Genomic DNA, 26,426 nt, shown 5'->3' with positions numbered 1-26,426 from the left:
TAGAGTTCAATGTCCGTGTGTACTGCCTACTCCCAGCTACCTCTCTGTCTTCCTTATGTAAATTAAAATTCGCAAGGGGGGACCAATGACAATCTGCTCCTCCCACATAACCAGGAAGCCCTGTTGAACATGTCTGCCTGTGTTGTTGCAGGGACAGTGCCTTCTCCGCCCAAAAGGTGGCAGGAGAGCCTCACAACAAAGATGGGATCAACTGCTTAATGAGAAACCAGCACAGCAGTTAGTGTGATGGAGTGCAAATTTAACGGAAGGTGTGCCTGAGGTGTCCCTTCCAGGAATACATGGAATTGTGATTGAGGGCCCAGCCTGATCGTTGGTGGATTTCTCGTCATATGTTACAGGTCCGTGCAAAGATTGTGGTGTGTGGGGAATGCACTGCAAAAAACAGGACGATTTAAGGGTGTAAAAGAGACCTGTCAGAAGTGGGATTTGAACCCACGCCTCCATGAGGAGACCAGAAGTCTCAGTTGCACTGAAGATCAAGCTCTCTTGAGTCTGGCGCCTTAGACCACTCGGCCATCCTGACAGCCCTGGCTATGTACAGGTCTGACTCTTCTGTCTGCACTTGCCAATGTTTGCACTTACAGCGTTCGCAGCAATGTCACAGGTGTAAAGGCCCCACAATACACGATGGCATGATAAAAAAAAAAGCTAGGCACAAGAGCGACCACTGATGGATGCGGATTACTTTGTTTCGTCTTGGAAAAGTAAAGGAAGTTTCCCACAGCTCGCTGGGTTCATGGACCGCCTCTTCTTAAGCTTGCATTGAGATAATAAGGTTTTAGAGGGTGCACATAAAAGCAGCTCATGCACAGTGTTTCTGCCCGGTCTCAAACCGGGGACCTTTCGCGTGTTAGGCGAACGTGATGACCACTACACTACAGAAACTAACTTGCTGTGTTTTACTGTTAGAGCAAGGTTCCTCTCAAGGATTCTCTCTACTTCTATTCTGCTGTATCAGCAGCCACTCAGAAAGCGAGGAGCAAGTGTGAAAACTGCAGAGATATCAGCCAACATGCTTGCAATTAGACGTATTAAAAATTTACTTATGCAGGCATCGACAGACAAATATCTGATGCCTAAATGCCAGCAAGTACAGCTTGGGAAAGCATCACCTGGGACACACACAGACTAAGCATGAAGGCAGAAAAAGCATGGATATCCGTTTTTCTTCTGAGGTTCAAAATAATTTGTGCAACAATGCGCCGAGTGTAATGAGAAATAGTCAGGCATTGTCAGTTTTGAGTAGGATTCGTATGTTTACCTCTAAAAAAGGGCTCGTCCGGGATTTGAACCCGGGACCTCTCGCACCCTAAGCGAGAATCATACCCCTAGACCAACGAGCCGAGGCACACAAGAGTCACCTTTTGCACCGGCTCCGGGGGTTATTGGCAGCGAGTTGGTGAATGATTCACCCAAAGCAAGCAACTGCACATGCTGCTCTCTTCTGCAATATGGTTGCTGTCTTTTCCATGGCCGTCATCGAACAAGAAATGAAAATACCTCCATCCTTCAGACATTTTGTTTGCTCTAGGTGTATGCTCTCGGTGAGGACAATAAAACAATTTCTGCTCTCATGCCTTGCTTTCATCAAGTAGGCCCACCCTTCAGTACAAAAGGACGTGCAAACGAATGGCGCAAACTATCGACACTTCTCTTTTTGAGCTGTCACTGATGCCCCTGGAGCACAGTACGTCACGCTGGTGAGGGATAGACAGCTTCCATTATCTCAGCTTTCCTATAAGTTGAGAGAGTAAATGCAAACAATAAGCTGCTGTTTCTGCCCGGTCTCGAACCAGGGACCTTTCGCGTGTAAAGCGAACGTGATAACCACTACACCACAGAAACAGATACTCTTGCAGCAATCTTCTTGGCATGTAGTGGGCTGGAAAGCACAGACCAAGGGCCAATGTCCATGAAGCTCAACGTTGGACCCTCCTTACCCGATCTCTTTCTTTGGAAGAAAGGAACGAGGACCACTTTTATTCCAAAAGGCGATTTTAAAACCATACCTGAAATCACGCTAGAAAAACACTTTGAATTTAATGTTCCTACACTGATGGTCCACCCCAGAAAAGCAGTTGCAAAGAAGTCCGGCACTGAAATTCCATACGCCAAAACTGGGAAACAGCGTGCAGGGAAAGGAACTTTTTCACCATACACGGCGTCTTATAGCATTGAAAAGAAGAAATGGTCCTACATAATAAGCAGCCTAAAAATAATTCCACAGCATGGGCTCGTCCGGGATTTGAACCCGGGACCTCTCGCACCCGAAGTGAGAATCATACCCCTAGACCAACGAGCCTGATTCCCCTGTCAGCAATTTGAACAATTTCTGATGCGTCTTTCAAAAACAAAGCAGTGCTATTTGGCTGCTCTCTCTCTCTATGTGAGCCACACAAAGTCATGTTTTCTCTCAAGGTGTTGCTTTTTTCACTCTTGCAAGGAAGGGATCAGCCGATATCCTAGCTGCCAGTGAGCAGAAAAAAGGCACTGATGAGAACTGCAGGCACTTTCTGGCACTTGTACTTCTCTGCAAGTCCTGGACCCTTGTCCCATTAACTTCCACCCCAGAAGCAAGGGAGGGCCTGCCAATTCTTGCTCCTAAGAAAGAGGTGTTTGATTCTTGGATTCAAACACGCTCGATCAGGCTCGATCAGGCGAGATTTATATGAGTGGCTCGCAGGACTGAAACACTCACCTGGGAGACCCAGGGTGGCTGAATTCCCAGAATGGCCATTGTTGGGCAAGTCACCTCCTTTCCTCCTGCCTCAATCTAGAATTGGCTGCAAATCACAAGATAGAGTTCAATGTCCGTGTGTACTGCCTACTCCCAGCTACCTCTCTGTCTTCCTTATGTAAATTAAAATTCGCAAGGGGGGACCAATGACAATCTGCTCCTCCCACATAACCAGGAAGCCCTGTTGAACATGTCTGCCTGTGTTGTTGCAGGGACAGTGCCTTCTCCGCCCAAAAGGTGGCAGGAGAGCCTCACAACAAAGATGGGATCAACTGCTTAATGAGAAACCAGCACAGCAGTTAGTGTGATGGAGTGCAAATTTAACGGAAGGTGTGCCTGAGGTGTCCCTTCCAGGAATACATGGAATTGTGATTGAGGGCCCAGCCTGATCGTTGGTGGATTTCTCGTCATATGTTACAGGTCCGTGCAAAGATTGTGGTGTGTGGGGAATGCACTGCAAAAAACAGGACGATTTAAGGGTGTAAAAGAGACCTGTCAGAAGTGGGATTTGAACCCACGCCTCCATGAGGAGACCAGAAGTCTCAGTTGCACTGAAGATCAAGCTCTCTTGAGTCTGGCGCCTTAGACCACTCGGCCATCCTGACAGCCCTGGCTATGTACAGGTCTGACTCTTCTGTCTGCACTTGCCAATGTTTGCACTTACAGCGTTCGCAGCAATGTCACAGGTGTAAAGGCCCCACAATACACGATGGCATGATAAAAAAAAAGCTAGGCACAAGAGCGACCACTGATGGATGCGGATTACTTTGTTTCGTCTTGGAAAAGTAAAAGAAGTTTCCCACAGCTCGCTGGGTTCATGGACCGCCTCTTCTTAAGCTTGCATTGAGATAATAAGGTTTTAGAGGGTGCACATAAAAGCAGCTCATGCACAGTGTTTCTGCCCGGTCTCGAACCGGGGACCTTTCGCGTGTTAGACGAACGTGATGACCACTACACCACAGAAACTAACTTGCTGTGTTTTACTGTTAGAGCAAGGTTCCTCTCAAGGATTCTCTCTACTTCTATTCTGCTGTATCAGCAGCCACTCAGAAAGCGAGGAGCAAGTGTGAAAACTGCAGAGATATCAGCCAACATGCTTGCAATTAGACGTATTAAAAATTTACTTATGCAGGCATCGACAGACAAATATCTGATGCCTAAATGCCAGCAAGTACAGCTTGGGAAAGCATCACCTGGGGGACACACAGACTAAGCATGAAGGCAGAAAAAGCATGGATATCCGTTTTTCTTCTGAGGTTCAAAATAATTTGTGCAACAATGCGCCGAGTGTAATGAGAAATAGTCAGGCATTGTCAGTTTTGAGTAGGATTTGTATGTTTACCTCTAAAAAAGGGCTCGTCCGGGATTTGAACCCGGGACCTCTCGCACCCTAAGCGAGAATCATACCCCTAGACCAACGAGCCGAGGCACACAAGAGTCACCTTTTGCACCGGCTCCGGGGGTTATTGGCAGCGAGTTGGTGAATGATTCACCCAAAGCAAGCAACTGCACATGCTGCTCTCTTCTGCAATATGGTTGCTGTCTTTTCCATGGCCGTCATCGAACAAGAAATGAAAATACCTCCATCCTTCAGACATTTTGTTTGCTCTAGGTGTATGCTCTCGGTGAGGACAATAAAACAATTTCTGCTCTCATGCCTTGCTTTCATCAAGTAGGCCCACCCTTCAGTACAAAAGGACGTGCAAACGAATGGCGCAAACTATCGTCACTTCTCTTTTTGAGCTGTCACTGATGCCCCTGGAGCACAGTACGTCACGCTGGTGAGGGATAGACAGCTTCCATTATCTCAGCTTTCCTATAAGTTGAGAGAGTAAATGCAAACAATAAGCTGCTGTTTCTGCCCGGTCTCGAACCAGGGACCTTTCGCGTGTAAAGCGAACGTGATAACCACTACACCACAGAAACAGATACTCTTGCAGCAATCTTCTTGGCATGTAGTGGGCTGGAAAGCACAGACCAAGGGCCAATGTCCATGAAGCTCAACGTTGGACCCTCCTTACCCGATCTCTTTCTTTGGAAGAAAGGAACGAGGACCACTTTTATTCCAAAAGGCGATTTTAAAACCATACCTGAAATCACGCTAGAAAAACACTTTGAATTTAATGTTCCTACACTGATGGTCCACCCCAGAAAAGCAGTTGCAAAGAAGTCCGGCACTGAAATTCCATACGCCAAAACTGGGAAACAGCGTGCAGGGAAAGGAACTTTTTCACCATACACGGCGTCTTATAGCATTGAAAAGAAGAAATGGTCCTACATAATAAGCAGCCTAAAAATAATTCCACAACATGGGCTCGTCCGGGATTTGAACCCGGGACCTCTCGCACCCGAAGCGAGAATCATACCCCTAGACCAACGAGCCTGATTCCCCTGTCAGCAATTTGAACAATTTCTGATGCGTCTTTCAGAAACAAAGCAGTGCTATTTGGCTGCTCTCTCTCTATGTGAGCCACACAAAGTCATGTTTTCTCTCAAGGTGTTGCTTTTTTCACTCTTGCAAGGAAGGGATCAGCCGATATCCTAGCTGCCAGTGAGCAGAAAAAAGGCACTGATGAGAACTGCAGGCACTTTCTGGCACTTGTACTTCTCTGCAAGTCCTGGACCCTTGCCCCATTAACTTCCACCCCAGAAGCAAGGGAGGGCCTGCCAATTCTTGCTCCTAAGAAAGAGGTGTTTGATTCTTGGATTCAAACACGCTCGATCAGGCTCGATCAGGCGAGATTTATATGAGTGGCTCGCAGGACTGAAACACTCACCTGGGAGACCCAGGGTGGCTGAATTCCCAGAATGGCCATTGTTGGGCAAGTCACCTCCTTTCCTCCTGCCTCAATCTAGAATTGGCTGCAAATCACAAGATAGAGTTCAATGTCCGTGTGTACTGCCTACTCCCAGCTACCTCTCTGTCTTCCTTATGTAAATTAAAATTCGCAAGGGGGGACCAATGACAATCTGCTCCTCCCACATAACCAGGAAGCCCTGTTGAACATGTCTGCCTGTGTTGTTGCAGGGACAGTGCCTTCTCCGCCCAAAAGGTGGCAGGAGAGCCTCACAACAAAGATGGGATCAACTGCTTAATGAGAAACCAGCACAGCAGTTAGTGTGATGGAGTGCAAATTTAACGGAAGGTGTGCCTGAGGTGTCCCTTCCAGGAATACATGGAATTGTGATTGAGGGCCCAGCCTGATCGTTGGTGGATTTCTCGTCATATGTTACAGGTCCGTGCAAAGATTGTGGTGTGTGGGGAATGCACTGCAAAAAACAGGACGATTTAAGGGTGTAAAAGAGACCTGTCAGAAGTGGGATTTGAACCCACGCCTCCATGAGGAGACCAGAAGTCTCAGTTGCACTGAAGATCAAGCTCTCTTGAGTCTGGCGCCTTAGACCACTCGGCCATCCTGACAGCCCTGGCTATGTACAGGTCTGACTCTTCTGTCTGCACTTGCCAATGTTTGCACTTACAGCGTTCGCAGCAATGTCACAGGTGTAAAGGCCCCACAATACACGATGGCATGATAAAAAAAAAAGCTAGGCACAAGAGCGACCACTGATGGATGCGGATTACTTTGTTTCGTCTTGGAAAAGTAAAGGAAGTTTCCCACAGCTCGCTGGGTTCATGGACCGCCTCTTCTTAAGCTTGCATTGAGATAATAAGGTTTTAGAGGGTGCACATAAAAGCAGCTCATGCACAGTGTTTCTGCCCGGTCTCAAACCGGGGACCTTTCGCGTGTTAGGCGAACGTGATGACCACTACACTACAGAAACTAACTTGCTGTGTTTTACTGTTAGAGCAAGGTTCCTCTCAAGGATTCTCTCTACTTCTATTCTGCTGTATCAGCAGCCACTCAGAAAGCGAGGAGCAAGTGTGAAAACTGCAGAGATATCAGCCAACATGCTTGCAATTAGACGTATTAAAAATTTACTTATGCAGGCATCGACAGACAAATATCTGATGCCTAAATGCCAGCAAGTACAGCTTGGGAAAGCATCACCTGGGACACACACAGACTAAGCATGAAGGCAGAAAAAGCATGGATATCCGTTTTTCTTCTGAGGTTCAAAATAATTTGTGCAACAATGCGCCGAGTGTAATGAGAAATAGTCAGGCATTGTCAGTTTTGAGTAGGATTCGTATGTTTACCTCTAAAAAAGGGCTCGTCCGGGATTTGAACCCGGGACCTCTCGCACCCTAAGCGAGAATCATACCCCTAGACCAACGAGCCGAGGCACACAAGAGTCACCTTTTGCACCGGCTCCGGGGGTTATTGGCAGCGAGTTGGTGAATGATTCACCCAAAGCAAGCAACTGCACATGCTGCTCTCTTCTGCAATATGGTTGCTGTCTTTTCCATGGCCGTCATCGAACAAGAAATGAAAATACCTCCATCCTTCAGACATTTTGTTTGCTCTAGGTGTATGCTCTCGGTGAGGACAATAAAACAATTTCTGCTCTCATGCCTTGCTTTCATCAAGTAGGCCCACCCTTCAGTACAAAAGGACGTGCAAACGAATGGCGCAAACTATCGACACTTCTCTTTTTGAGCTGTCACTGATGCCCCTGGAGCACAGTACGTCACGCTGGTGAGGGATAGACAGCTTCCATTATCTCAGCTTTCCTATAAGTTGAGAGAGTAAATGCAAACAATAAGCTGCTGTTTCTGCCCGGTCTCGAACCAGGGACCTTTCGCGTGTAAAGCGAACGTGATAACCACTACACCACAGAAACAGATACTCTTGCAGCAATCTTCTTGGCATGTAGTGGGCTGGAAAGCACAGACCAAGGGCCAATGTCCATGAAGCTCAACGTTGGACCCTCCTTACCCGATCTCTTTCTTTGGAAGAAAGGAACGAGGACCACTTTTATTCCAAAAGGCGATTTTAAAACCATACCTGAAATCACGCTAGAAAAACACTTTGAATTTAATGTTCCTACACTGATGGTCCACCCCAGAAAAGCAGTTGCAAAGAAGTCCGGCACTGAAATTCCATACGCCAAAACTGGGAAACAGCGTGCAGGGAAAGGAACTTTTTCACCATACACGGCGTCTTATAGCATTGAAAAGAAGAAATGGTCCTACATAATAAGCAGCCTAAAAATAATTCCACAGCATGGGCTCGTCCGGGATTTGAACCCGGGACCTCTCGCACCCGAAGTGAGAATCATACCCCTAGACCAACGAGCCTGATTCCCCTGTCAGCAATTTGAACAATTTCTGATGCGTCTTTCAAAAACAAAGCAGTGCTATTTGGCTGCTCTCTCTCTCTATGTGAGCCACACAAAGTCATGTTTTCTCTCAAGGTGTTGCTTTTTTCACTCTTGCAAGGAAGGGATCAGCCGATATCCTAGCTGCCAGTGAGCAGAAAAAAGGCACTGATGAGAACTGCAGGCACTTTCTGGCACTTGTACTTCTCTGCAAGTCCTGGACCCTTGTCCCATTAACTTCCACCCCAGAAGCAAGGGAGGGCCTGCCAATTCTTGCTCCTAAGAAAGAGGTGTTTGATTCTTGGATTCAAACACGCTCGATCAGGCTCGATCAGGCGAGATTTATATGAGTGGCTCGCAGGACTGAAACACTCACCTGGGAGACCCAGGGTGGCTGAATTCCCAGAATGGCCATTGTTGGGCAAGTCACCTCCTTTCCTCCTGCCTCAATCTAGAATTGGCTGCAAATCACAAGATAGAGTTCAATGTCCGTGTGTACTGCCTACTCCCAGCTACCTCTCTGTCTTCCTTATGTAAATTAAAATTCGCAAGGGGGGACCAATGACAATCTGCTCCTCCCACATAACCAGGAAGCCCTGTTGAACATGTCTGCCTGTGTTGTTGCAGGGACAGTGCCTTCTCCGCCCAAAAGGTGGCAGGAGAGCCTCACAACAAAGATGGGATCAACTGCTTAATGAGAAACCAGCACAGCAGTTAGTGTGATGGAGTGCAAATTTAACGGAAGGTGTGCCTGAGGTGTCCCTTCCAGGAATACATGGAATTGTGATTGAGGGCCCAGCCTGATCGTTGGTGGATTTCTCGTCATATGTTACAGGTCCGTGCAAAGATTGTGGTGTGTGGGGAATGCACTGCAAAAAACAGGACGATTTAAGGGTGTAAAAGAGACCTGTCAGAAGTGGGATTTGAACCCACGCCTCCATGAGGAGACCAGAAGTCTCAGTTGCACTGAAGATCAAGCTCTCTTGAGTCTGGCGCCTTAGACCACTCGGCCATCCTGACAGCCCTGGCTATGTACAGGTCTGACTCTTCTGTCTGCACTTGCCAATGTTTGCACTTACAGCGTTCGCAGCAATGTCACAGGTGTAAAGGCCCCACAATACACGATGGCATGATAAAAAAAAAGCTAGGCACAAGAGCGACCACTGATGGATGCGGATTACTTTGTTTCGTCTTGGAAAAGTAAAAGAAGTTTCCCACAGCTCGCTGGGTTCATGGACCGCCTCTTCTTAAGCTTGCATTGAGATAATAAGGTTTTAGAGGGTGCACATAAAAGCAGCTCATGCACAGTGTTTCTGCACGGTCTCGAACCGGGGACCTTTCGCGTGTTAGACGAACGTGATGACCACTACACCACAGAAACTAACTTGCTGTGTTTTACTGTTAGAGCAAGGTTCCTCTCAAGGATTCTCTCTACTTCTATTCTGCTGTATCAGCAGCCACTCAGAAAGCGAGGAGCAAGTGTGAAAACTGCAGAGATATCAGCCAACATGCTTGCAATTAGACGTATTAAAAATTTACTTATGCAGGCATCGACAGACAAATATCTGATGCCTAAATGCCAGCAAGTACAGCTTGGGAAAGCATCACCTGGGGGACACACAGACTAAGCATGAAGGCAGAAAAAGCATGGATATCCGTTTTTCTTCTGAGGTTCAAAATAATTTGTGCAACAATGCGCCGAGTGTAATGAGAAATAGTCAGGCATTGTCAGTTTTGAGTAGGATTTGTATGTTTACCTCTAAAAAAGGGCTCGTCCGGGATTTGAACCCGGGACCTCTCGCACCCTAAGCGAGAATCATACCCCTAGACCAACGAGCCGAGGCACACAAGAGTCACCTTTTGCACCGGCTCCGGGGGTTATTGGCAGCGAGTTGGTGAATGATTCACCCAAAGCAAGCAACTGCACATGCTGCTCTCTTCTGCAATATGGTTGCTGTCTTTTCCATGGCCGTCATCGAACAAGAAATGAAAATACCTCCATCCTTCAGACATTTTGTTTGCTCTAGGTGTATGCTCTCGGTGAGGACAATAAAACAATTTCTGCTCTCATGCCTTGCTTTCATCAAGTAGGCCCACCCTTCAGTACAAAAGGACGTGCAAACGAATGGCGCAAACTATCGTCACTTCTCTTTTTGAGCTGTCACTGATGCCCCTGGAGCACAGTACGTCACGCTGGTGAGGGATAGACAGCTTCCATTATCTCAGCTTTCCTATAAGTTGAGAGAGTAAATGCAAACAATAAGCTGCTGTTTCTGCCCGGTCTCGAACCAGGGACCTTTCGCGTGTAAAGCGAACGTGATAACCACTACACCACAGAAACAGATACTCTTGCAGCAATCTTCTTGGCATGTAGTGGGCTGGAAAGCACAGACCAAGGGCCAATGTCCATGAAGCTCAACGTTGGACCCTCCTTACCCGATCTCTTTCTTTGGAAGAAAGGAACGAGGACCACTTTTATTCCAAAAGGCGATTTTAAAACCATACCTGAAATCACGCTAGAAAAACACTTTGAATTTAATGTTCCTACACTGATGGTCCACCCCAGAAAAGCAGTTGCAAAGAAGTCCGGCACTGAAATTCCATACGCCAAAACTGGGAAACAGCGTGCAGGGAAAGGAACTTTTTCACCATACACGGCGTCTTATAGCATTGAAAAGAAGAAATGGTCCTACATAATAAGCAGCCTAAAAATAATTCCACAACATGGGCTCGTCCGGGATTTGAACCCGGGACCTCTCGCACCCGAAGCGAGAATCATACCCCTAGACCAACGAGCCTGATTCCCCTGTCAGCAATTTGAACAATTTCTGATGCGTCTTTCAGAAACAAAGCAGTGCTATTTGGCTGCTCTCTCTCTATGTGAGCCACACAAAGTCATGTTTTCTCTCAAGGTGTTGCTTTTTTCACTCTTGCAAGGAAGGGATCAGCCGATATCCTAGCTGCCAGTGAGCAGAAAAAAGGCACTGATGAGAACTGCAGGCACTTTCTGGCACTTGTACTTCTCTGCAAGTCCTGGACCCTTGCCCCATTAACTTCCACCCCAGAAGCAAGGGAGGGCCTGCCAATTCTTGCTCCTAAGAAAGAGGTGTTTGATTCTTGGATTCAAACACGCTCGATCAGGCTCGATCAGGCGAGATTTATATGAGTGGCTCGCAGGACTGAAACACTCACCTGGGAGACCCAGGGTGGCTGAATTCCCAGAATGGCCATTGTTGGGCAAGTCACCTCCTTTCCTCCTGCCTCAATCTAGAATTGGCTGCAAATCACAAGATAGAGTTCAATGTCCGTGTGTACTGCCTACTCCCAGCTACCTCTCTGTCTTCCTTATGTAAATTAAAATTCGCAAGGGGGGACCAATGACAATCTGCTCCTCCCACATAACCAGGAAGCCCTGTTGAACATGTCTGCCTGTGTTGTTGCAGGGACAGTGCCTTCTCCGCCCAAAAGGTGGCAGGAGAGCCTCACAACAAAGATGGGATCAACTGCTTAATGAGAAACCAGCACAGCAGTTAGTGTGATGGAGTGCAAATTTAACGGAAGGTGTGCCTGAGGTGTCCCTTCCAGGAATACATGGAATTGTGATTGAGGGCCCAGCCTGATCGTTGGTGGATTTCTCGTCATATGTTACAGGTCCGTGCAAAGATTGTGGTGTGTGGGGAATGCACTGCAAAAAACAGGACGATTTAAGGGTGTAAAAGAGACCTGTCAGAAGTGGGATTTGAACCCACGCCTCCATGAGGAGACCAGAAGTCTCAGTTGCACTGAAGATCAAGCTCTCTTGAGTCTGGCGCCTTAGACCACTCGGCCATCCTGACAGCCCTGGCTATGTACAGGTCTGACTCTTCTGTCTGCACTTGCCAATGTTTGCACTTACAGCGTTCGCAGCAATGTCACAGGTGTAAAGGCCCCACAATACACGATGGCATGATAAAAAAAAAAGCTAGGCACAAGAGCGACCACTGATGGATGCGGATTACTTTGTTTCGTCTTGGAAAAGTAAAGGAAGTTTCCCACAGCTCGCTGGGTTCATGGACCGCCTCTTCTTAAGCTTGCATTGAGATAATAAGGTTTTAGAGGGTGCACATAAAAGCAGCTCATGCACAGTGTTTCTGCCCGGTCTCAAACCGGGGACCTTTCGCGTGTTAGGCGAACGTGATGACCACTACACTACAGAAACTAACTTGCTGTGTTTTACTGTTAGAGCAAGGTTCCTCTCAAGGATTCTCTCTACTTCTATTCTGCTGTATCAGCAGCCACTCAGAAAGCGAGGAGCAAGTGTGAAAACTGCAGAGATATCAGCCAACATGCTTGCAATTAGACGTATTAAAAATTTACTTATGCAGGCATCGACAGACAAATATCTGATGCCTAAATGCCAGCAAGTACAGCTTGGGAAAGCATCACCTGGGACACACACAGACTAAGCATGAAGGCAGAAAAAGCATGGATATCCGTTTTTCTTCTGAGGTTCAAAATAATTTGTGCAACAATGCGCCGAGTGTAATGAGAAATAGTCAGGCATTGTCAGTTTTGAGTAGGATTCGTATGTTTACCTCTAAAAAAGGGCTCGTCCGGGATTTGAACCCGGGACCTCTCGCACCCTAAGCGAGAATCATACCCCTAGACCAACGAGCCGAGGCACACAAGAGTCACCTTTTGCACCGGCTCCGGGGGTTATTGGCAGCGAGTTGGTGAATGATTCACCCAAAGCAAGCAACTGCACATGCTGCTCTCTTCTGCAATATGGTTGCTGTCTTTTCCATGGCCGTCATCGAACAAGAAATGAAAATACCTCCATCCTTCAGACATTTTGTTTGCTCTAGGTGTATGCTCTCGGTGAGGACAATAAAACAATTTCTGCTCTCATGCCTTGCTTTCATCAAGTAGGCCCACCCTTCAGTACAAAAGGACGTGCAAACGAATGGCGCAAACTATCGACACTTCTCTTTTTGAGCTGTCACTGATGCCCCTGGAGCACAGTACGTCACGCTGGTGAGGGATAGACAGCTTCCATTATCTCAGCTTTCCTATAAGTTGAGAGAGTAAATGCAAACAATAAGCTGCTGTTTCTGCCCGGTCTCGAACCAGGGACCTTTCGCGTGTAAAGCGAACGTGATAACCACTACACCACAGAAACAGATACTCTTGCAGCAATCTTCTTGGCATGTAGTGGGCTGGAAAGCACAGACCAAGGGCCAATGTCCATGAAGCTCAACGTTGGACCCTCCTTACCCGATCTCTTTCTTTGGAAGAAAGGAACGAGGACCACTTTTATTCCAAAAGGCGATTTTAAAACCATACCTGAAATCACGCTAGAAAAACACTTTGAATTTAATGTTCCTACACTGATGGTCCACCCCAGAAAAGCAGTTGCAAAGAAGTCCGGCACTGAAATTCCATACGCCAAAACTGGGAAACAGCGTGCAGGGAAAGGAACTTTTTCACCATACACGGCGTCTTATAGCATTGAAAAGAAGAAATGGTCCTACATAATAAGCAGCCTAAAAATAATTCCACAGCATGGGCTCGTCCGGGATTTGAACCAGGGACCTCTCGCACCCGAAGTGAGAATCATACCCCTAGACCAACGAGCCTGATTCCCCTGTCAGCAATTTGAACAATTTCTGATGCGTCTTTCAAAAACAAAGCAGTGCTATTTGGCTGCTCTCTCTCTCTATGTGAGCCACACAAAGTCATGTTTTCTCTCAAGGTGTTGCTTTTTTCACTCTTGCAAGGAAGGGATCAGCCGATATCCTAGCTGCCAGTGAGCAGAAAAAAGGCACTGATGAGAACTGCAGGCACTTTCTGGCACTTGTACTTCTCTGCAAGTCCTGGACCCTTGTCCCATTAACTTCCACCCCAGAAGCAAGGGAGGGCCTGCCAATTCTTGCTCCTAAGAAAGAGGTGTTTGATTCTTGGATTCAAACACGCTCGATCAGGCTCGATCAGGCGAGATTTATATGAGTGGCTCGCAGGACTGAAACACTCACCTGGGAGACCCAGGGTGGCTGAATTCCCAGAATGGCCATTGTTGGGCAAGTCACCTCCTTTCCTCCTGCCTCAATCTAGAATTGGCTGCAAATCACAAGATAGAGTTCAATGTCCGTGTGTACTGCCTACTCCCAGCTACCTCTCTGTCTTCCTTATGTAAATTAAAATTCGCAAGGGGGGACCAATGACAATCTGCTCCTCCCACATAACCAGGAAGCCCTGTTGAACATGTCTGCCTGTGTTGTTGCAGGGACAGTGCCTTCTCCGCCCAAAAGGTGGCAGGAGAGCCTCACAACAAAGATGGGATCAACTGCTTAATGAGAAACCAGCACAGCAGTTAGTGTGATGGAGTGCAAATTTAACGGAAGGTGTGCCTGAGGTGTCCCTTCCAGGAATACATGGAATTGTGATTGAGGGCCCAGCCTGATCGTTGGTGGATTTCTCGTCATATGTTACAGGTCCGTGCAAAGATTGTGGTGTGTGGGGAATGCACTGCAAAAAACAGGACGATTTAAGGGTGTAAAAGAGACCTGTCAGAAGTGGGATTTGAACCCACGCCTCCATGAGGAGACCAGAAGTCTCAGTTGCACTGAAGATCAAGCTCTCTTGAGTCTGGCGCCTTAGACCACTCGGCCATCCTGACAGCCCTGGCTATGTACAGGTCTGACTCTTCTGTCTGCACTTGCCAATGTTTGCACTTACAGCGTTCGCAGCAATGTCACAGGTGTAAAGGCCCCACAATACACGATGGCATGATAAAAAAAAAGCTAGGCACAAGAGCGACCACTGATGGATGCGGATTACTTTGTTTCGTCTTGGAAAAGTAAAAGAAGTTTCCCACAGCTCGCTGGGTTCATGGACCGCCTCTTCTTAAGCTTGCATTGAGATAATAAGGTTTTAGAGGGTGCACATAAAAGCAGCTCATGCACAGTGTTTCTGCCCGGTCTCGAACCGGGGACCTTTCGCGTGTTAGACGAACGTGATGACCACTACACCACAGAAACTAACTTGCTGTGTTTTACTGTTAGAGCAAGGTTCCTCTCAAGGATTCTCTCTACTTCTATTCTGCTGTATCAGCAGCCACTCAGAAAGCGAGGAGCAAGTGTGAAAACTGCAGAGATATCAGCCAACATGCTTGCAATTAGACGTATTAAAAATTTACTTATGCAGGCATCGACAGACAAATATCTGATGCCTAAATGCCAGCAAGTACAGCTTGGGAAAGCATCACCTGGGGGACACACAGACTAAGCATGAAGGCAGAAAAAGCATGGATATCCGTTTTTCTTCTGAGGTTCAAAATAATTTGTGCAACAATGCGCCGAGTGTAATGAGAAATAGTCAGGCATTGTCAGTTTTGAGTAGGATTTGTATGTTTACCTCTAAAAAAGGGCTCGTCCGGGATTTGAACCCGGGACCTCTCGCACCCTAAGCGAGAATCATACCCCTAGACCAACGAGCCGAGGCACACAAGAGTCACCTTTTGCACCGGCTCCGGGGGTTATTGGCAGCGAGTTGGTGAATGATTCACCCAAAGCAAGCAACTGCACATGCTGCTCTCTTCTGCAATATGGTTGCTGTCTTTTCCATGGCCGTCATCGAACAAGAAATGAAAATACCTCCATCCTTCAGACATTTTGTTTGCTCTAGGTGTATGCTCTCGGTGAGGACAATAAAACAATTTCTGCTCTCATGCCTTGCTTTCATCAAGTAGGCCCACCCTTCAGTACAAAAGGACGTGCAAACGAATGGCGCAAACTATCGTCACTTCTCTTTTTGAGCTGTCACTGATGCCCCTGGAGCACAGTACGTCACGCTGGTGAGGGATAGACAGCTTCCATTATCTCAGCTTTCCTATAAGTTGAGAGAGTAAATGCAAACAATAAGCTGCTGTTTCTGCCCGGTCTCGAACCAGGGACCTTTCGCGTGTAAAGCGAACGTGATAACCACTACACCACAGAAACAGATACTCTTGCAGCAATCTTCTTGGCATGTAGTGGGCTGGAAAGCACAGACCAAGGGCCAATGTCCATGAAGCTCAACGTTGGACCCTCCTTACCCGATCTCTTTCTTTGGAAGAAAGGAACGAGGACCACTTTTATTCCAAAAGGCGATTTTAAAACCATACCTGAAATCACGCTAGAAAAACACTTTGAATTTAATGTTCCTACACTGATGGTCCACCCCAGAAAAGCAGTTGCAAAGAAGTCCGGCACTGAAATTCCATACGCCAAAACTGGGAAACAGCGTGCAGGGAAAGGAACTTTTTCACCATACACGGCGTCTTATAGCATTGAAAAGAAGAAATGGTCCTACATAATAAGCAGCCTAAAAATAATTCCACAACATGGGCTCGTCCGGGATTTGAACCCGGGACCTCTCGCACCCGAAGCGAGAATCATACCCCTAGACCAACGAGCCTGATTCCCCTGTCAGCAATTTGAACAATTTCTGATGCGTCTTTCAGAAACAAAGCAGTGCTATTTGGCTGCTCTCTCTCTATGTGAGCCACACAAAGTCATGTTTTCTCTCAAGGTGTTGCTTTTTTCACTCTTGCAAGGAAGGGATCAGCCGATATCCTAGCTGCCAGTGAGCAGAAAAAAGGCACTGATGAGAACTGCAGGCACTTTCTGGCACTTGTACTTCTCTGCAAGTCCTGGACCCTTGCCCCATTAACTTCCACCCCAGAAGCAAGGGAGGGCCTGCCAATTCTTGCTCCTAAGAAAGAGGTGTTTGATTCTTGGATTCAAACACGCTCGATCAGGCTCGATTTATATGAGTGGCTCGCAGGACTGAAACACTCACCTGGGAGACCCAGGGTGGCTGAATTCCCAGAATGGCCATTGTTGGGCAAGTCACCTCCTTTCCTCCTGCCTCAATCTAGAATTGGCTGCAAATCACAAGATAGAGTTCAATGTCCGTGTGTACTGCCTACTCCCAGCTACCTCTCTGTCTTCCTTATGTAAATTAAAATTCGCAAGGGGGGACCAATGACAATCTGCTCCTCCCACATAACCAGGAAGCCCTGTTGAACATGTCTGCCTGTGTTGTTGCAGGGACAGTGCCTTCTCCGCCCAAAAGGTGGCAGGAGAGCCTCACAACAAAGATGGGATCAACTGCTTAATGAGAAACCAGCACAGCAGTTAGTGTGATGGAGTGCAAATTTAACGGAAGGTGTGCCTGAGGTGTCCCTTCCAGGAATACATGGAATTGTGATTGAGGGCCCAGCCTGATCGTTGGTGGATTTCTCGTCATATGTTACAGGTCCGTGCAAAGATTGTGGTGTGTGGGGAATGCACTGCAAAAAACAGGACGATTTAAGGGTGTAAAAGAGACCTGTCAGAAGTGGGATTTGAACCCACGCCTCCATGAGGAGACCAGAAGTCTCAGTTGCACTGAAGATCAAGCTCTCTTGAGTCTGGCGCCTTAGACCACTCGGCCATCCTGACAGCCCTGGCTATGTACAGGTCTGACTCTTCTGTCTGCACTTGCCAATGTTTGCACTTACAGCGTTCGCAGCAATGTGACAGGTGTAAAGGCCCCACAATACACGATGGCATGATAAAAAAAAAAGCTAGGCACAAGAGCGACCACTGATGGATGCGGATTACTTTGTTTCGTCTTGGAAAAGTAAAGGAAGTTTCCCACAGCTCGCTGGGTTCATGGACCGCCTCTTCTTAAGCTTGCATTGAGATAATAAGGTTTTAGAGGGAGCACATAAAAGCAGCTCATGCACAGTGTTTCTGCCCGGTCTCGAACCGGGGACCTTTCGCGTGTTAGGCGAACGTGATGACCACTACACTACAGAAACTAACTTGCTGTGTTTTACTGTTAGAGCAAGGTTCCTCTCAAGGATTCTCTCTACTTCTATTCTGCTGTATCAGCAGCCACTCAGAAATCGAGGAGCAAGTGTGAAAACTGCAGAGATATCAGCCAACATGCTTGCAATTAGACGTATTAAAAATTTACTTATGCAGGCATCGACAGACAAATATCTGATGCCTAAATGCCAGCAAGTACAGCTTGGGAAAGCATCACCTGGGACACACACAGACTAAGCATGAAGGCAGAAAAAGCATGGATATCCGTTTTTCTTCTGAGGTTCAAAATAATTTGTGCAACAATGCGCCGAGTGTAATGAGAAATAGTCAGGCATTGTCAGTTTTGAGTAGGATTCGTATGTTTACCTCTAAAAAAGGGCTCGTCCGGGATTTGAACCCAGGACCTCTCGCACCCTAAGCGAGAATCATACCCCTAGACCAACGAGCCGAGGAACACAAGAGTCACCTTTTGCACCGGCTCCGGGGGTTATTGGCAGCGAGTTGGTGAATGATTCACCCAAAGCAAGCAACTGCACATGCTGCTCTCTTCTGCAATATGGTTGCTGTCTTTTCCATGGCCGTCATCGAACAAGAAATGAAAATACCTCCATCCTTCAGACATTTTGTTTGCTCTAGGTGTATGCTCTCGGTGAGGACAATAAAACAATTTCTGCTCTCATGCCTTGCTTTCATCTAGTAGGCCCACCCTTCAGTACAAAAGGACGTGCAAACGAATGGCGCAAACTATCGTCACTTCTCTTTTTGAGCTGTCACTGATGACCCTGGAGCACAGTACGTCACGCTGGTGAGGGATAGACAGCTTCCATTATCTCAGCTTTCCTATAAGTTGAGAGAGTAAATGCAAACAATAAGCTGCTGTTTCTGCCCGGTCTCGAACCAGGGACCTTTCGCGTGTAAAGCGAACGTGATAACCACTACACCACAGAAACAGATACTCTTGCAGCAATCTTCTTGGCATGTAGTGGGCTGGAAAGCACAGACCAAGGGCCAATGTCCATGAAGCTCAACGTTGGACCCTCCTTACCCGATCTCTTTCTTTGGAAGAAAGGAACGAGGACCACTTTTATTCCAAAAGGCGATTTTAAAACCATACCTGAAATCACGCTAGAAAAACACTTTGAATTTAATGTTCCTACACTGATGGTCCACCCCAGAAAAGCAGTTGCAAAGAAGTCCGGCACTGAAATTCTATAAGCCAAAACTGGGAAACAGCGTGCAGGGAAAGGAACTTTTTCACCATACACGGCGTCTTATAGCATTGAAAAGAAGAAATGGTCCTACATAATAAGCAGCCTAAAAATAATTCCCCAACATGGGCTCGTCCGGGATTTGAACCCGGGACCTCTCGCACCCGAAGCGAGAATCATACCCCTAGACCAACGAGCCTGATTCCCCTGTCAGCAATTTGAACAATTTCTGATGCGTCTTTCAGAAACAAAGCAGTGCTATTTGGCTGCTCTCTCTCTATGTGAGCCACACAAAGTCATGTTTTCTCTCAAGGTGTTGTTTTTTTCACTCTTGCAAGGAAGGGATCAGCCGATATCCTAGCTGCCAGTGAGCAGAAAAAAGGCACTGATGAGAACTGCAGGCACTTTCTGGCACTTGTACTTCTCTGCAAGTCCTGGACCCTTGCCCCATTAACTTCCACCCCAGAAGCAAGGGAGGGCCTGCCAATTCTTGCTCCTAAGAAAGAGGTGTTTGATTCTTGGATTCAAACACGCTCGATCAGGCTCAATCAAGCGAGATTTATATGAGTGGCTCGCAGGACTGAAACACTCACCTGGGAGACCCAGGGTGGCTGAATTCCCAGAATGGCCATTGTTGGGCAAGTCACCTCCTTTCCTCCTGCCTCAATCTAGAATTGGCTGCAAATCACAAGATAGAGTTCAATGTCCGTGTGTACTGCCTACTCCCAGCTACCTCTCTGTCTTCCTTATGTAAATTAAAATTCGCAAGGGGGGGAGGAGCCTAGCGCGCAACCAAGATGGCCGCGTAGGTGCGAGGCTCCCGAGGACCACCACGACCTCCTGAATTAATCCTGCCTATATCCTGTCTTTGTTGAGGGGACTGCATCGGTGAACCCGAGCTGAGGCGCCATCCGTTTTTCGTTTTCGAATCGGACCCCGGACACCGGTGGGAGCACCGATTGAAGGTTGCGGCCTTCTCCGCGCTGGCCCCCCGGATTGGAGTAGTGGGGCGATCCGGGGACAAAGCGAACAACAGCGGCGGGCAGGGCTGGGCGACTCGCGTACCCCGTGCTTTCACTTTCGCTTTTGCGCTCTCCTTGCCCTCAAGCGAGGTAGGGTTGCGGAGCGGGGTGCGGTGGTGTGGCCTTGTCCAGGTGCCCGGCTGGCCCGCCGGCCGTGAGTCGTCCTGCGGCCCAGTGGTCGCCCTCCCCCCCCCGGAACCCGTGAACTGGTTTATCAGCCCTTTCGAGGAGATTGGCACGACGGTGGGAGAGCAGGCATGTCCACCAAACAAGATGGCGACCGGGCGAAGGTGAAGACGACCCGCCGCGGCCCGGCGCCTCAATCCAACAGTATGGACCGCTACACCCTCCAGAAGGGATCTCCGGAGACATCGCGCACATCCCCGGCGGGCCCGACGGAGGCATCTGCTCAACCGGTGGATCTGACCCTCCGGGACGTCATGGGCGCCATCGCAGAGATGAAGGCCTCGGTGGACCAGCGCTTCGACACCCTAGCGCAAAAGATAGACTCGTCCTGGTGGATGTTAGCCTTGTGAGGGCTGACTTGTCCAAAACCAACGACCGGGTCGATTCCCTGGCCCACACCACAACGAGCCTCACGACGGACGTGGTGGCCCTCCAAAAGGAGGTGCGCCGGCTTGGCCAGGCGAGCGCCCTGATGGACCGGCGACTGGAGGACTCCGAGGGTCGGGCCCGGAGGAATAACGTTCGCATTGTGGGGGTGCCGGAGGGACGAGAGGCGGAGGCGGCAGATCTCTTTGTGGAAGAATTGATCCTTACCCATCTCCAGCCCCGGGGGCTGAGTAAGCTTTTTGCGGTGGAACGTGCTCACCGGGTCCCTGGGGGCAGACCTAAGGCCGGTGCCCCGCCGCGGCCTCTCATTGCCCGGATTTTTAATTTTCGGGACAGAGACGCTATCCTGCAGACCTCCAGGCAACAGGGACCGGTCAAGCTTGATAACATGGATGTGCATTTCTACCCAGACTTTACTCCGGTGGTCCAAAAACAGAGATTGAGTTTTCTCGGAGTTAAACGTCGCCTACGGGACCTGAACCTTAAGTACTCAATGCTTTTTCCAGCTAAGCTAAGGGTGGAGGTGGATGGGCGCACGCACTTTTTTGACCGACCCGAGGCGGCTGGGGACTGGTTGGACACTCTGCCTGGAGATCGGGGCCGAGGGGGTGGGGGGGTGCGGTTGGCGGGGAGGGCCCGCCGGATCAGAACTGAGGGGTTACGAATAGGCCTGGCTCTGGACAACATTCCTTTACCATTTACGGATCGTTTATGTTCCCCTCCTATGGAGGTCGTGTGGGGTCTGTTGGGGGCTTCCCTCCTCCTCTGGGGGACTAGTTAGTTTTTCACCTATGGGGCGACAGGCACACTGCACTTTGGGGGGGCTGTCTGGGCTCATGCAGGGGTGCAGGGAGGGGGGAGTTCTGTTGGGATGGGGGGGTGGGGGGGATGTGTTGTTTGTTTGCACCGCAAGGCAAGCCCTTTACTGTATTGTTGCTCTCGAGATGCTCTGTGGGGGACGACTGATTGCTTCTACGTATGATGGGGGGTAGGGATTTGACTGTGTTGTCATGGAATGTTAACGGCCTGGGGGACAGGATTAAGCGTGGTGTGGTCCTGCAGTACCTGAAACGTATCTCACCAGATGTTATCTTCCTGCAGGAGACACACCTTATAGGTAACTCCTTTCATGCCATGAATCGGCGAGGCTATCGATTGGTGGCCCACTCGGGCTTCACCTCGGGCTCGCGGGGGGTGGGTATCATGATTAAGAACTCGCTCCCGTTGGAGATTGATGAGGTGCGCCATGATGAGAGGGGACGCTACACTGTTCTGGTGGGTAGAATGGAGGGTAGAGTGTTTGTTTTTATATCAGTGTACGTCCCGCCTGGGTTACAATCTACTACATTTGCGGATTTGGGGCGCCTCCTCCTGGACCTCCCGGGTGGCCTGCTGGTGGTTGGGGGGGACTTCAATGCGGTAGTTTCTGGGTCTATGGATCGCCATCCCCCTAGGGACCTCCCCCGGGCACAGGCTTGGCTGTCCGGCCTTTTAGATACACTGGGCCTGGTGGATTGCTGGCGACTAAAGCATCCCGCACAGCGGCAATACACCTTCCACTCGGGTGCCCATGGTAGCCTCTCGCGGCTTGATTACATCCTTGTCCCGGCGGCCTATGCTGGGAGGGTGGGAGAGGTGTGCCATCTGGCGCGGGGCATTTCAGATCACTCCCCATTGCTGTTACATTTCGATGTCTTCCCTAGGGGGGAGGGCAGGGTGGCTCCAATCAATGCTTGGTACTTGCGTGACCCCACTATTCGTGCCGACTTGATCAAATCCTTACAGCGATACTTTGATGAGAATGTGGGGTCTGTCCCTTCGGCCATCTCCCTGTGGGAGGCTTTTAAGGTAGTTCTCAGAGGGGAGGCCCTCTCCTTTATCTCCCATGCCCTGAGGCGCGAGCGGGAGGAGGTAACCCGGGTGGAGGCCGAAATTGTGGAACTAGAGGGGGACCTGGGGAGCGGGGTCACTGACGCCAAGTTGCATGTTCTGCACCTCAAGCAGGCGGCCTATGGGGCCCTCGTCACGGAGGCGGCCAGGGGCCTCAGTAGAGAGCAACAGGGGCGACTGTATGATGTGGGTGATAAGGCTGGTAAATTGATTGCGTGGTTGGACAAGAGGGAGAGAGCGAGTCGTGTGGTTCCTTTGATTGAGGGGATGGATGGTGTGCCTGTCACCGAGCCGGAAGCCATTGTCTCCTGCTTCGCGGATTACTTCCGCGAGGTGTACTCCCCGGTCTCTCCCTGCTCTGAGGAAGATTCCCATGCCCTGCTTCGGGATATCGCGCTGCCCTCCCTTACGGTGGAGGACAGGGATTTGCTGGACGCTCCTCCCACCTCGGACGAAATTGCCCTGGCTATTCGCTCGGTCGCATCCGGCAAGGCCATGGGCCCCAATGGTATCCCCATCGAGCTTTACAAGCTGCGACCGGATGTACTGGCGCCCCACCTGCGCGCGATGTTCCTGGCGGCCCACTCGCAGGGTTCCCTCCCGCCGGACCAGCGTCTGGCCACAATCGTGGTGATCCACAAGGAGGGGAGACCCTGTGAGCGGGTTACATCCTATAGGCCTATCTCGCTCTTGAACGCGGAGCCCAAAATCCTCGCCAAGGTACTGGCCAATTGGCTAGTTGGCGTGGTGGGCGATTTGGTCCACCAAGACCAATCTGGCTTTATACCCCATCGTAACACGGCTCTTAATCTGCGACGCTTGCACGGGGTGCTCGCGCGTGTCCCGTTTGTGCGGGAGCCGGCCATCTTGGCGTCCTTAGACGCCACTATGGCGTTTGACACGCTTGAATGGCCATACATCTGGGCGATGCTGGCGAAATTTGGATTTGGACCGGGATTCATTAGCTGGGTCAAATTGTTGTATTCGGGCCCATTGGCGCAGGTGGTGGTGAATGGGCGAGTCTCGGCCCCCTTCGCGCTGGGGCGGGGCACGCGTCAGGGTTGCCCCTTGTCACCGCTCTTGTTTGCATTGGCCTTGGAGCCCTTGGCGGAGTGGCTGCGGTGGCACCCCTCTATCCGTGGTCTCCGCTGGACCCCCGAGCATGAGGACCGCGTGTCCCTCTACGCCGATGATATCCTTTTGTATCTCGCCTCCCCGCGTAACTCGCTGATTGTCCTGGTTGATGTTCTGCGCTCCTTCGGTCGTAACTCAGGCCTTGTTATCAACTGGGCGAAATCCTGCGCGTATGTGCTTTCCGGGGAGGCTCCGGCCCTACCACGGGACTGCCCGATCCAGATTGCCTCCCAGGGGTTCCGGTACCTGGGTATATATATTACTCTAGACCCGGAGGCCCGCTACGAGCGGAACTTGCTACCCCCCTCCAGCGCTTGCGGGAGGACGTTGCGCGTTGGCGGCGTCTTCCGCTTTCGCCGCTTGGCCGAGCGGCCTTGTTTAAGATGATGTCCTTGCCGCGCTTTCTGTATGCGCTTCAGAACACTATGGACTTGGTTCCGGCGCGCTACTTCCGTGAGGTGGAGAGCCTGCAGCGGCGCCTGTTCTGGGACGGGAAGCCGCGTATTGCTCTGGCGAAATTGACGCTCCCGTGGTACGATGGGGGAGTTGCCCTCCCGGACATTAAACGGTATTACTGGGCCTCCCAGCTAGCTGCGATTAATCATGGCCTTTACGGGCCCGCCCTGAACCCGGCATTTGAAATGGACAAGATGCTCCTGCCCGGTGGCGACTACAATCGAGCGCTCTACTCTGGCGCGCCCGACTCCCGTCTGACGGGACCGACGCGTGTCATGGTGCGTGTCTGGCACGCGGCTAATGCAGCTATGGGGTGGAAGGACCGTTTGACCCGGGCGACACCGCTATATGCGTCTGAGAGGTTGGGCTCCCTGTGGACATCGAAGGGCTTCGAGAAGTGGGACACGATCGGAATCAGCACAGTGGGAGACCTCTGGACGAGGGGTGGATTCAAAACTTTTGAGACGCTGCAGACGGAATTTCAGCTGCAAGGCAGTGAGTACTTTCGGTACTTACAAGTCCGCCACGCGCTGGGCTCCGTCTTCCCTGATGTCGCGTCCATTCCGGAGTCTTCCCCCCTGGAGGACAGAGTGCTGGATGGCCATGTCCCAGACAGCACGATCTCCCTTATATATAAAAAACTGATCAACGACAGATCGTGCCTGCTGACTAGTCTCCGCGAGGCCTGGGTTGCCGACGGGCTGGAACTGGACGACGAGGACTGGATTTCCGCGGTGGCCTCTCCGAAGGAGGTGGCCATCCCGGCTCGCCTTCGCTTCGTCCAGCTTAAGATCCTCCACCGGGTTTACGTGACGGGGCCAAGGCTTCTACGTATGGGCTTTGTTGGTGACGGATTGTGTAAGCGTGGCTGTGGTGCCTTGGCAACTTTCATGCATATTCTGTGGGAATGCCCACAGGTGGAGCGATTCTGGCGTGGTGTGCATGAGGTCCTGCGTGTGGTGACGCGTGTTGCGCTGTTGCCTGAAGCGAGGAGATGCTTGCTGAATGTGTGGGAACCAAATGACTATTCGGTCCCGCAGACGCGGTGGGTGACTCTGGGATATATGATAGCTAAGCGTGACATTGCTCAATTGTGGGGATCCCAGAGGCCCCCAGCGGTGTTAGCCTGGAAAGAACACATGGATTGGTGTATGTTTCGTGAAAAGGTAGTGTATGTGGCGAGGGGTAAGCCTGGGGCGTGGGTGAAAATCTGGGGCCCCTGGAACGCCTATCGCGGGGGTATTTGTGGGCCGCCACTGCTGCCGGCCGCCTCACCAGCTCCGTCCCCCTAGCCGACCCCCTCCCTCAGCCACGGGCATGTGGTTCCCCAGTCCCTGATCTATTCCCATTCCCCTCTTCAGAGTTTGGCTGCTGGTTGGGATCCCCCACTTAAGGAGCACGTGCCGTCACTTTGGATGGCGGGTTGCCTTGCGGGTGTGGTTTTTTGTGTTGTTTTGTTTTGAAAAAAGGAAACCGTATTGTGGGCTTGGAGTTATGTGGCCTGCGCTATTGATATCTCCTGATTTACCGATCTGCACCGCCAAGAGACTCTTACTGTCTGTATGTCATATGCTTCTGCCACCCTAGCGGCCGGCCGGATGGTTGTAGGCCCATACTTGTAACCTTTTTAAAATGTAATAAACGGTTTCAAAAAAAAAAAAAAAAAAAAAAAAAAAATTTCGCAAGGGGGGACCAATGACAATCTGCTCCTCCCACATAACCAGGAAGCCCTGTTGAACATGTCTGCCTGTGTTGTTGCAGGGACAGTGCCTTCTCCGCCCAAAAGGTGGCAGGAGAGCCTCACAACAAAGATGGGATCAACTGCTTAATGAGAAACCAGCACAGCAGTTAGTGTGATGGAGTGCAAATTTAACGGAAGGTGTGCCTGAGGTGTCCCTTCCAGGAATACATGGAATTGTGATTGAGGGCCCAGCCTGATCGTTGGTGGATTTCTCGTCATATGTTACAGGTCCGTGCAAAGATTGTGGTGTGTGGGGAATGCACTGCAAAAAACAGGACGATTTAAGGGTGTAAAAGAGACCTGTCAGAAGTGGGATTTGAACCCACGCCTCCATGAGGAGACCAGAAGTCTCAGTTGCACTGAAGATCAAGCTCTCTTGAGTCTGGCGCCTTAGACCACTCGGCCATCCTGACAGCCCTGGCTATGTACAGGTCTGACTCTTCTGTCTGCACTTGCCAATGTTTGCACTTACAGCGTTCGCAGCAATGTCACAGGTGTAAAGGCCCCACAATACACGATGGCATGATAAAAAAAAAAGCTAGGCACAAGAGCGACCACTGATGGATGCGGATTACTTTGTTTCGTCTTGGA

The 26,426-nt window shown here is 49.9% G+C and overlaps 34 non-coding genes across 34 annotated transcripts; all 34 read right to left on the bottom strand.

The window, feature by feature from the left end:
- Positions 1 to 432: 432 nt before the first annotated feature.
- Positions 433 to 544, bottom strand: TRNAL-CAA (transfer RNA leucine (anticodon CAA)). Its single transcript has 2 exons — positions 507 to 544; positions 433 to 478 (listed from the first exon to the last, which is right to left on the bottom strand). It is a non-coding gene; the product is annotated as a tRNA-Leu (tRNA).
- A 289-nt stretch (positions 545 to 833) lies between these two features.
- Positions 834 to 906, bottom strand: TRNAV-AAC (transfer RNA valine (anticodon AAC)). The gene has a single exon. It is a non-coding gene; the product is annotated as a tRNA-Val (tRNA).
- A 386-nt stretch (positions 907 to 1,292) lies between these two features.
- On the bottom strand, positions 1,293 to 1,364 carry TRNAP-AGG (transfer RNA proline (anticodon AGG)). The gene has a single exon. It is a non-coding gene; the product is annotated as a tRNA-Pro (tRNA).
- A 429-nt stretch (positions 1,365 to 1,793) lies between these two features.
- On the bottom strand, positions 1,794 to 1,866 carry TRNAV-UAC (transfer RNA valine (anticodon UAC)). The gene has a single exon. It is a non-coding gene; the product is annotated as a tRNA-Val (tRNA).
- A 385-nt stretch (positions 1,867 to 2,251) lies between these two features.
- On the bottom strand, positions 2,252 to 2,323 carry TRNAP-CGG (transfer RNA proline (anticodon CGG)). The gene has a single exon. It is a non-coding gene; the product is annotated as a tRNA-Pro (tRNA).
- Positions 2,324 to 3,251: 928 nt separating this feature from the next.
- Positions 3,252 to 3,363, bottom strand: TRNAL-CAA (transfer RNA leucine (anticodon CAA)). The gene is made up of 2 exons: positions 3,326 to 3,363; positions 3,252 to 3,297 (listed from the first exon to the last, which is right to left on the bottom strand). It is a non-coding gene; the product is annotated as a tRNA-Leu (tRNA).
- Positions 3,364 to 3,651: 288 nt separating this feature from the next.
- TRNAV-AAC (transfer RNA valine (anticodon AAC)) lies at positions 3,652 to 3,724 on the bottom strand. Its single transcript has one exon. It is a non-coding gene; the product is annotated as a tRNA-Val (tRNA).
- A 386-nt stretch (positions 3,725 to 4,110) lies between these two features.
- TRNAP-AGG (transfer RNA proline (anticodon AGG)) lies at positions 4,111 to 4,182 on the bottom strand. The gene has a single exon. It is a non-coding gene; the product is annotated as a tRNA-Pro (tRNA).
- A 429-nt stretch (positions 4,183 to 4,611) lies between these two features.
- Positions 4,612 to 4,684, bottom strand: TRNAV-UAC (transfer RNA valine (anticodon UAC)). Its single transcript has one exon. It is a non-coding gene; the product is annotated as a tRNA-Val (tRNA).
- A 385-nt stretch (positions 4,685 to 5,069) lies between these two features.
- Positions 5,070 to 5,141, bottom strand: TRNAP-CGG (transfer RNA proline (anticodon CGG)). Its single transcript has one exon. It is a non-coding gene; the product is annotated as a tRNA-Pro (tRNA).
- A 926-nt stretch (positions 5,142 to 6,067) lies between these two features.
- On the bottom strand, positions 6,068 to 6,179 carry TRNAL-CAA (transfer RNA leucine (anticodon CAA)). The gene is made up of 2 exons: positions 6,142 to 6,179; positions 6,068 to 6,113 (listed from the first exon to the last, which is right to left on the bottom strand). It is a non-coding gene; the product is annotated as a tRNA-Leu (tRNA).
- Positions 6,180 to 6,468: 289 nt separating this feature from the next.
- TRNAV-AAC (transfer RNA valine (anticodon AAC)) lies at positions 6,469 to 6,541 on the bottom strand. Its single transcript has one exon. It is a non-coding gene; the product is annotated as a tRNA-Val (tRNA).
- Positions 6,542 to 6,927: 386 nt separating this feature from the next.
- Positions 6,928 to 6,999, bottom strand: TRNAP-AGG (transfer RNA proline (anticodon AGG)). The gene has a single exon. It is a non-coding gene; the product is annotated as a tRNA-Pro (tRNA).
- A 429-nt stretch (positions 7,000 to 7,428) lies between these two features.
- On the bottom strand, positions 7,429 to 7,501 carry TRNAV-UAC (transfer RNA valine (anticodon UAC)). Its single transcript has one exon. It is a non-coding gene; the product is annotated as a tRNA-Val (tRNA).
- Positions 7,502 to 7,886: 385 nt separating this feature from the next.
- On the bottom strand, positions 7,887 to 7,958 carry TRNAP-CGG (transfer RNA proline (anticodon CGG)). The gene has a single exon. It is a non-coding gene; the product is annotated as a tRNA-Pro (tRNA).
- Positions 7,959 to 8,886: 928 nt separating this feature from the next.
- Positions 8,887 to 8,998, bottom strand: TRNAL-CAA (transfer RNA leucine (anticodon CAA)). The gene is made up of 2 exons: positions 8,961 to 8,998; positions 8,887 to 8,932 (listed from the first exon to the last, which is right to left on the bottom strand). It is a non-coding gene; the product is annotated as a tRNA-Leu (tRNA).
- Positions 8,999 to 9,745: 747 nt separating this feature from the next.
- TRNAP-AGG (transfer RNA proline (anticodon AGG)) lies at positions 9,746 to 9,817 on the bottom strand. The gene has a single exon. It is a non-coding gene; the product is annotated as a tRNA-Pro (tRNA).
- A 429-nt stretch (positions 9,818 to 10,246) lies between these two features.
- On the bottom strand, positions 10,247 to 10,319 carry TRNAV-UAC (transfer RNA valine (anticodon UAC)). Its single transcript has one exon. It is a non-coding gene; the product is annotated as a tRNA-Val (tRNA).
- A 385-nt stretch (positions 10,320 to 10,704) lies between these two features.
- On the bottom strand, positions 10,705 to 10,776 carry TRNAP-CGG (transfer RNA proline (anticodon CGG)). The gene has a single exon. It is a non-coding gene; the product is annotated as a tRNA-Pro (tRNA).
- A 926-nt stretch (positions 10,777 to 11,702) lies between these two features.
- Positions 11,703 to 11,814, bottom strand: TRNAL-CAA (transfer RNA leucine (anticodon CAA)). Its single transcript has 2 exons — positions 11,777 to 11,814; positions 11,703 to 11,748 (listed from the first exon to the last, which is right to left on the bottom strand). It is a non-coding gene; the product is annotated as a tRNA-Leu (tRNA).
- A 289-nt stretch (positions 11,815 to 12,103) lies between these two features.
- On the bottom strand, positions 12,104 to 12,176 carry TRNAV-AAC (transfer RNA valine (anticodon AAC)). Its single transcript has one exon. It is a non-coding gene; the product is annotated as a tRNA-Val (tRNA).
- Positions 12,177 to 12,562: 386 nt separating this feature from the next.
- Positions 12,563 to 12,634, bottom strand: TRNAP-AGG (transfer RNA proline (anticodon AGG)). Its single transcript has one exon. It is a non-coding gene; the product is annotated as a tRNA-Pro (tRNA).
- A 429-nt stretch (positions 12,635 to 13,063) lies between these two features.
- TRNAV-UAC (transfer RNA valine (anticodon UAC)) lies at positions 13,064 to 13,136 on the bottom strand. Its single transcript has one exon. It is a non-coding gene; the product is annotated as a tRNA-Val (tRNA).
- A 1,385-nt stretch (positions 13,137 to 14,521) lies between these two features.
- TRNAL-CAA (transfer RNA leucine (anticodon CAA)) lies at positions 14,522 to 14,633 on the bottom strand. Its single transcript has 2 exons — positions 14,596 to 14,633; positions 14,522 to 14,567 (listed from the first exon to the last, which is right to left on the bottom strand). It is a non-coding gene; the product is annotated as a tRNA-Leu (tRNA).
- Positions 14,634 to 14,921: 288 nt separating this feature from the next.
- On the bottom strand, positions 14,922 to 14,994 carry TRNAV-AAC (transfer RNA valine (anticodon AAC)). Its single transcript has one exon. It is a non-coding gene; the product is annotated as a tRNA-Val (tRNA).
- A 386-nt stretch (positions 14,995 to 15,380) lies between these two features.
- On the bottom strand, positions 15,381 to 15,452 carry TRNAP-AGG (transfer RNA proline (anticodon AGG)). Its single transcript has one exon. It is a non-coding gene; the product is annotated as a tRNA-Pro (tRNA).
- A 429-nt stretch (positions 15,453 to 15,881) lies between these two features.
- Positions 15,882 to 15,954, bottom strand: TRNAV-UAC (transfer RNA valine (anticodon UAC)). The gene has a single exon. It is a non-coding gene; the product is annotated as a tRNA-Val (tRNA).
- Positions 15,955 to 16,339: 385 nt separating this feature from the next.
- On the bottom strand, positions 16,340 to 16,411 carry TRNAP-CGG (transfer RNA proline (anticodon CGG)). Its single transcript has one exon. It is a non-coding gene; the product is annotated as a tRNA-Pro (tRNA).
- A 916-nt stretch (positions 16,412 to 17,327) lies between these two features.
- Positions 17,328 to 17,439, bottom strand: TRNAL-CAA (transfer RNA leucine (anticodon CAA)). The gene is made up of 2 exons: positions 17,402 to 17,439; positions 17,328 to 17,373 (listed from the first exon to the last, which is right to left on the bottom strand). It is a non-coding gene; the product is annotated as a tRNA-Leu (tRNA).
- A 289-nt stretch (positions 17,440 to 17,728) lies between these two features.
- On the bottom strand, positions 17,729 to 17,801 carry TRNAV-AAC (transfer RNA valine (anticodon AAC)). Its single transcript has one exon. It is a non-coding gene; the product is annotated as a tRNA-Val (tRNA).
- A 386-nt stretch (positions 17,802 to 18,187) lies between these two features.
- On the bottom strand, positions 18,188 to 18,259 carry TRNAP-AGG (transfer RNA proline (anticodon AGG)). The gene has a single exon. It is a non-coding gene; the product is annotated as a tRNA-Pro (tRNA).
- A 429-nt stretch (positions 18,260 to 18,688) lies between these two features.
- TRNAV-UAC (transfer RNA valine (anticodon UAC)) lies at positions 18,689 to 18,761 on the bottom strand. Its single transcript has one exon. It is a non-coding gene; the product is annotated as a tRNA-Val (tRNA).
- A 385-nt stretch (positions 18,762 to 19,146) lies between these two features.
- On the bottom strand, positions 19,147 to 19,218 carry TRNAP-CGG (transfer RNA proline (anticodon CGG)). Its single transcript has one exon. It is a non-coding gene; the product is annotated as a tRNA-Pro (tRNA).
- Positions 19,219 to 26,136: 6,918 nt separating this feature from the next.
- Positions 26,137 to 26,248, bottom strand: TRNAL-CAA (transfer RNA leucine (anticodon CAA)). Its single transcript has 2 exons — positions 26,211 to 26,248; positions 26,137 to 26,182 (listed from the first exon to the last, which is right to left on the bottom strand). It is a non-coding gene; the product is annotated as a tRNA-Leu (tRNA).
- Between the last annotated feature and the right edge of the window lie 178 nt (positions 26,249 to 26,426).

This window comes from Triturus cristatus, chromosome 10, assembly GCF_964204655.1.
Source record: "Triturus cristatus chromosome 10, aTriCri1.1, whole genome shotgun sequence".
Classification (NCBI taxonomy): Eukaryota; Metazoa; Chordata; class Amphibia; order Caudata; family Salamandridae; genus Triturus; species Triturus cristatus.
The sequence above is the reverse complement of the archived record's forward strand: the minus strand, read 5'-3'. Positions and strand labels throughout refer to the sequence as shown.